General features: G+C 46.8%; 1 pseudogene across 1 annotated transcript; it reads left to right on the top strand.

The window, feature by feature from the left end:
• The first annotated feature begins 2,467 nt into the window (after positions 1-2,467).
• LOC308439839 (tubulin--tyrosine ligase-like) lies at positions 2,468-3,489 on the top strand (annotated as a pseudogene). The gene has a single exon. The product of its transcript is annotated as a tubulin--tyrosine ligase-like (transcript).
• The last annotated feature ends 3,924 nt before the right edge of the window (positions 3,490-7,413 follow it).

Genomic DNA, 7,413 nt, shown 5'->3' with positions numbered 1-7,413 from the left:
CGGAAGTAGGGGGTCTGACCTCGGGGAGACCATGAGAATGGACCTGGAGCGGAGAAAGACATAAAATGCAAGTATTGTGTGTGTTTTTGCTGGGAGATTGGCATAGATGATTAAAATAGAGTAATGCTGCCCAGTCGTTGTACCTTTAAAGCATGTTCAATAAATAAAATGGTCCAGTCTCAATTATTTGGGAGCTAGCTGGATTAAAAGAAAAAAACTGTAAAACACTCATTAAAAGGCCGTCAACAGCTAAGCAGTGCTGGGTTCGGGTTTCTGTGATGTACCAGTCATAAAGAGCCTACTGTAGCTAGTCATTATCCAACCCGCCGATACACCTTCATCTGCACACCCACAGCGCCTGGATTCAAACCTCTCCAAGGCATCACGGCTCCGGGTCTTTTATTCTCTGTCCTTAATTTCTCATCGATGACGTTCACCGATCTCTCCTATACACTCATTCTATGCTCGAAACCCGCAAGCCAAGCAAACAGAGTCACTGGCCCAGTCAGCCAGCACTGCCTCTCTGATGGGCCGAGGACATGGAGAGCTCTTACGGTGCTGGGCCATCAGGAACAGAGCCCACTCTCACATCTCTGGCAAGAGTATCCTGAAAATGAGTAGATCTCTCTGTCGCACGGATCTCAAGAGTTAAAACATAGATCTCCTCTTGCTGACTTTCACAGATTCTTCAGCACGGGCTCATCAGCAGAGCATGCTCTTCTCTGCTCCGTAGTGCCCGAGACATTCTTTACGTCATCATTGCTTTCCTTAGCCATGCAGCTCACCAGTGAGTGAGCGCCACTAACAAAGGATAATGTGAAATAGATACCTACTGCAATGCAGACGCTATGCCTTGCTAGATACCTGGTGTCCACGGGCGATAGTGAGACCGGGTGTAGCACTGTAGAGCCCTACTGTTCACACGCCCTGCACTGCACCTACAAATGTCCGTAACACAGTCATGGGCTCCCCAGTAGTCTCCCAGAGCCAGCCTTCACTTTAATAAACACCAGTCGCCATTGAGGTTGGAGAAAATCTGCCTGAGGTGGAAACAGATGCACGCGTAAAACAAGATGACGTCCCGTAGATGCCACTGGTGGAATCTCGCTAAGTACCCCAGATGCTCTCAATTTATTCCATGCTACTTGTGCGCTGGCCTTTATCTCCTGCAGCTGTGAGGTTCACTGTCCCCATCTCCAGATAAGAAAAACAGAGGTTTCCCCAGGTCAGGGATTTGCTGTAGTTCATGTAGTTGAAGTAAGAAACGTAGACTTATCTAGGGTTCCTTTGAATCCACTAAGCTGAAGCCTGGTGGGAGTCTCAAAGTCATTGCTGCCACAGTCTATGGGAAGGTCTGCCAGCCAAAGAAGATCTCTGAATATTTGCCACCAGTGTGACTTGGGGACCAACTATTGCTTATCTTTGAAGCATTTTGCCAAATGTGGTCTGGATGAATAGGGCTATTCTCTACCCTTCCCCTCCCCCACTCCACGGACAAATAGCCATCCCGGTCACTTGAGTCCCCCAAGAATGCTGGTCCAGAATGTCCAAAGAAAGCTAAAGAGAGCTGAAGAGCCAGACGTGGAGAAAACCAATCAAAAGAACAGGCAGCTGTCACTCTGCCCCTGCAATGGGAACTATTTTAACCTCGCTGGTTCCTTTCCAATCTCCATTTATCTTCAGTATAGTACTCACTAGGCAAAGAAAGGAAGTTAGTCAGTGAGGTGAGACCCTCTGAAAATCAGAACTCAGTAGTAGAAAGAGAGGAAGGAGAGAGAAGGGAACAGCAATATGGCCTAGCTCTAAAGGGAGCACCTGGGTACTGAGCCCCAGCAGGGCAGGTGTTCCCGTGTGACAAGCAGGTGCAGCCAGATGGCCCAGGCCTGGCCGAGCCTCCAGCCAGATGGAGTGCTTGTTCAAGGAAAGGAACGGGAGTGGAAGCCCCGGGGGGGGGGGGGGGTGAATCCCTGCTGACCAGCCAGCCCCCTTACAGGCTCACATCTGCATGGGTTTTTAATGACTTGTGAAAAGAAGGAGGGCTCAGAGACCTAACTCTTGGCAAGCTTACCCGTGGGTACCAGCAGCTATGTAATTTAGCTGGTTCAGCTGCAAGAAACTGTTAATCCAGAGGCTTCTCGAGGCACAAGCCAAGTCCTTTAGTTCAGTTTCAGAATCACTGCCACCCTGAATCTCTGAGGTTTTATCAAAACTGCAAAGATTTTTCCATAAAAGAAGGTTTTAATTTATCTATGAAACCTTACATTTACACTTTGTTGATGCTGACTTCTAAACCAGACATTTGTGGGGCGGGGCGTCCGGGTGGTGCTCGCCCAGGGCAGACGCTAGGGTATTCCCGAGGCTCGGCCCAGGAATTAGGGCTGAGACTGAAGCTGAGACAGTGTGTGCACGTGTGTGCACGTGAAGCCGTCGTGCCTTGGACTACAGCTTGTGGCAGGTGCCCTTCACCATGTACACCTCCGTGATGCAAAATGAGAATAGCATCTCCGAGGTCTCCCGGCTGCTGCTGGCCACTGGCTACTGAAAGAGGCTGCGGTGGGACAACCCCAGGTTCAACTTGATGCTGGGCAAGAGGAACCGACTGCTCTTCAGGAGACTAGTTCACTAGCCTGGGCTGGCACCGCTGGTGGATTACTGCGGGGGGGGGGGGGGGGGCGACAAACTGCCTCAAAGCTTCTTTGGTAAAGCTAGTCAAGGCCGGTCCGGAGCTGTCTGAGTCCTGCTCATGGGTTCCATGAGTCCTATGTGATTTATTCAGCTAACCTCAAGACGCCAGTCGCTCCAGCGCAGAATGGCATCCAGTGTTCGGTCAGTAACTCCAGGACGGATGAGAAAGAATTCTTCTTGGCCTCTTTTAACAGAAAGAGGATGGGAAGGGCAACGTTTGGATTGCAAAGTCATCGGCTGGTGCCAATGGTGAAGGCACCCTCATCTCCTCAGAGGTGCCGGAGATTCTGGATCATAGACAACCAGGGCCAAGTGCACGTGATCCAGAAATACCTCGAACACCCTCTGCTCCTCGAACCGGGTCACCGCAAGTTTGACATTCGAAGCTGGGTCCTGGTTGACCGTCAGTTTAACATCTACCTCTATAGAGAGGGTGTGCTTCGAACTGCTTCAGAACCGTATCATGTAGATAATTTCTAAGATAAGACCTGCCATCTGACCAGTCACTGCATTCAGAAAGAGTACTCAAAGAACTATGGGAAATACGAAGAAGGGAACGAAATGTTCTCCGAAGAATTCCATCGGTACCTAATAAGCGCTCTGAACATCACTATAGAAAGTAGCATCTTGCTGCCAATCAAACACATAAGGAGGTGCCTCGTGAGTGTGGAGCCCACCATCAGCACCAAGCACCTCTGTCCTTCCACTGGTGCAGCCTCACTGGACACAGACTGGACCTCAGAGCATTTTAGAGGTTGCCACGTGTTCCTTGCACATTCCTTCTGCGACACTATGGCCTGCTAAACTCCAGATAAGCATGCCGCAGTCCATGTTGTGCCCTGGCCTGTCAGTGAAGGCCTCTTGCTTGTCACCACCCATGTGGGCTATGAACCTGCCAGAGGTCCTGTGGACAGCAAACGGCGTATGCAGCTCGCTGCATGGTTTAGAAGCAAAAGCAGCAGGCCTGAGGAATCTGCAAGCATCTAATAAGCACGTGAGAGAGAAAAACAAAGCCAAAAACCATGATATCTTACTTTACTTAAAGGCATGGTCGGGCGGATGGGAGTCTCGGAAGTATCCTGAGTCTCGGTTATCTTTGGTTTAACCAGAATTCTGAATGCAGCTTTGCAATTTCTCTTTCCTTTACTGCCCCTGCCCTGTCCTGCCCCTGCCCCGTCCCATCTTTGAACCTTTGCAGCGATGCTTTCTGGGAGCCAGGGAAGGTAGAATCCCTTTCCTCACACTCTTCACCTCAGCTCTCCCCACACCTGTCCTCCTCGGCACCAAGAGCCTTCTGCAGGAGCTGGAGGGCCAGGTTCCATTCCAGAAAGGGCCCTGTCTGCTTATGCACGTAGGTGAGAGAGAGATGCCCTCTCAGTGAGGATGTGCCTGCCTGAATGAGAAAGAAGTATTTTTGGAGCTTTTCCACAGCTTCTTGTAGTGTCAACAAAAGTGTACCATGAAATGTTTTTTTTTCTGGGTAAAAAAATAAAACAGACATGTGCAGAACGCACCATCCTGCTGTGTTTGCGGTGTAGCTGGGGTGCAGTAGCAGCTACCACATTCCTACCGTTGAGCACACGATGCCATATGCTTTGACTTCCTTTGGTTTTTTAAAGATTTACCTTCCTTTCTTTCATGTGTATAGGTGTTTGCCTGCACGTATGTCTGTGCACCATGTGTGTGTGCCTGTTGTAAGACAGAGAGTGTTGGATCCCAAGGAACTAGATTTACAGAGGGTTATTAGTGTTCCGGAATCAAACCTGGGACCTCTGGAAAGCGGCCAGTGCCCTTAACCACTGCGCCGTCTCTCCAGACTGCCTGCTTTCCCTTTGTTGTTATGCTTAGTGGTTGTTTTGTTGTTGCTTTATTTTTTTAGTGTTTAGCAGACACAGCGTTTGTTTAATCCTGCCTGCATTGCTATGCTTGCCTTTGGTGAAGAACAGCAACCCACATTGAAAGCTAAAGCACAAAGTGTTTGTCTTTCTACACCTTTGGGGTTTCTTACCTCAGCTATTCTAGATGAGCCTTGTCCTACTCCCCCCTCCCCACACACAGCACACACACACCCACCACACACACACACACCATGCACACACCCACCATGCATACACCCACCATACACCCCTACCACACACACACACACACCCACCATGCACACACCCACCATGCATACACCCACCATGCATACACCCACCACACACACACCCACCACATATACCACACACACCACACACACATCCACCACACACACACCTACCACACACACACCCACCATACACACACACACCATACACATACCCATAACACACCCCCCCCCCAGTTCTTCCAGATCATGGCAAGCTGAGATTAACATTAAGGAGCATCTCTATAGCCAGGTGTGATCACACAACCCAGCACTCAGAAGTCAGATGCAGGCAGATCTCTTGAGTTCAGAGTCAGCCTCATCTACATAGCAAACTCAAGCCAACCAAGACTAAATAGTGAGACCCTGTCTCAAAACAAAACAAGCATTGCCATTGTCTTATAATTTTAAAGAAGGAATTGAACCAATTAATATTAGCTCTCTGTTCAGAAACAAGATTATACACAGCAAACTTTATTTAGGTTATCATGTCTGTTTCTGTAGTGACTGTTACATGTTAAGGTAGTTTACTGGACTGCAATATAGTTTATTTCACATCTAGAATTCTCAAACTTAGAGAAACGGCTTCAAAGGTCAGAAGCTATGTTGTAATTATTGGTAGTTTATAGCTACTTAAATTATCTTCTGACGAGTATGAGGCATAGAAAGAGCCAGCTTCACCTTCCACTTAACTTGAATGGAAATAGAGCACAAGTGTGGCCTTCTCACTCACAAACAGGGAGCCAATCACAGGTAACCCCAACTTAAAGACAATCCAGCTGGGAAAGTTGTGTCCTTTAAGACCTTCTAGGTCCCTGTCTGCTGGAAATGATGTGAAGGAACCCAGAAATCACCTAGTAGTAACTCCCGAATAACTGAGGCTGGCTTGCCAGAGGAAAGCTTGCAAGAGCTGAAAGATGCCTGGTACCATGTGCTATTTATCTTCATGAGGGTAGAAAAAAATGCCCTAAAGACACGCAGTGCCTTCTGGTGGAACCCAGACACAGCTGTAAGCTGACTAATACTGCTATTAGGAAATGAGATAACTGGTCTACCCCTGGCTGAATCTAGATATGGACCTTGAGAGAAGAGAATACCTGCGTATTGAATCATTAGAATGACCTTCATGTTAATTCTTTGGTTAATATTCAAACATTTATTGAGATCGTTTGTGTTAGAAAATTATCCATCAAGGTATAAGATTCAGTCCCTGTTCTCAGTAAGTATTTTGGAAGATTTGGGGTGTAAGTGGGAGCAGTTAATATAAAAATTCATTTTATAACTCAAGTTGCAAATGAATGGCTTAAACTAGCCTCCATAAACTTTTCAAAAAGAAAATTCAACTAGAATCTTTGGTTGAACCTTTGGCAATAAATCTACAAGGACAACAAAGATGGTGAATACAAGGGCTCTCAAGAAGGAAAGGGGGCTGCAAAGACAACTTAGTCAGTATTTGCTTTGCAAGCATGAGGTCCTGAGTTCAATCCCCAGAACCCAGGTATGGTAGCTCACGCCTGCAACTCAGAAATAGGAAATAAAGTCAACACAAATCCCTGAATCTTACTGCCCTGCAGGCCTAGCCTAACCAGAAAGTCCCAAGCCAATAAAGACCATGTCTCAAAAGCATGAGCAATGACAACTGATTATCTGAGGCACACACACTTACACTCACATACGTGCAAACACACTAGAATAGGTAGGGGTAATCTCATCAGAGCAGAGCTCATTTCCCATGAGTATTGTCTCATCTGTCAAGAGTCCAGAGGATAAGAGCCTTACCCTAGGATTTTAGTCCAGTGCACTGGACATCTATTAACCATCACTTTTGAGTTAGCATCATGAGACTCAAAAAACTACAATGAAATGAAATAAAGAATTTAACCTGTCCAGGTGTCTTGATCTCAAACTCCTTCTAAACACCAGTCAGAAACACACACACACACACACACACACACACACACACACACACACACACAGAGATGCATATTTTATGCACACCAGGTGACCAACCAGGACTTCTCCTGGGACCACTGACTCCCCTGGTGTTACAGGGCCTCACAGACAGCAACCTATATAAATTCTGAAGATCCAGTGAACTCAAGCAATGAGCTGATGACACTCACAACACCCAAAAGTGTAGTTTTTGCACCCAGTAAGATACACGTTCTCTTTATCATCACTGGTCAAACAAAACAAAACAACAACAACCAATAAAAACCCTTCCAAGTTGAAACTTTAAAATAGATTATAGGCATCTGAGGTAAAGAGATGGGCTGTTGAGGATGCAGAACCTATTATGGATTCAAGTCTGGGATCCAGGTAGAACCAGGGCCCACAGCTCCTCATGGTCTTTTTGGGGCTCAACTCACTGGATCCTGCTACCTTCATCCTTCTTCTGAAGCTTCTGGTGTCTTTGTTTTGCTCTGAAACTCAGGGTTTTTGAGAAGATGGCCCTATCAAATGGACCCTTGTGTTTAGAATCTGAGAGTAATATGTGGCTCCCAGAACTTTTTAAAATTGTATTTAATAAAATATATACTATAGTTTGGTAAGACTGTTATTGTTTGCAAATGTCATATGATTAATCTGGAAAACCCAGAGGA

The sequence above is a fragment of the Micromys minutus genome (genome assembly GCF_963924665.1).
Source record: "Micromys minutus genome assembly, chromosome: 30".
NCBI classification, from domain to species: domain Eukaryota; kingdom Metazoa; phylum Chordata; class Mammalia; order Rodentia; family Muridae; genus Micromys; species Micromys minutus.
The sequence above is the reverse complement of the archived record's forward strand: the minus strand, read 5'-3'. Positions and strand labels throughout refer to the sequence as shown.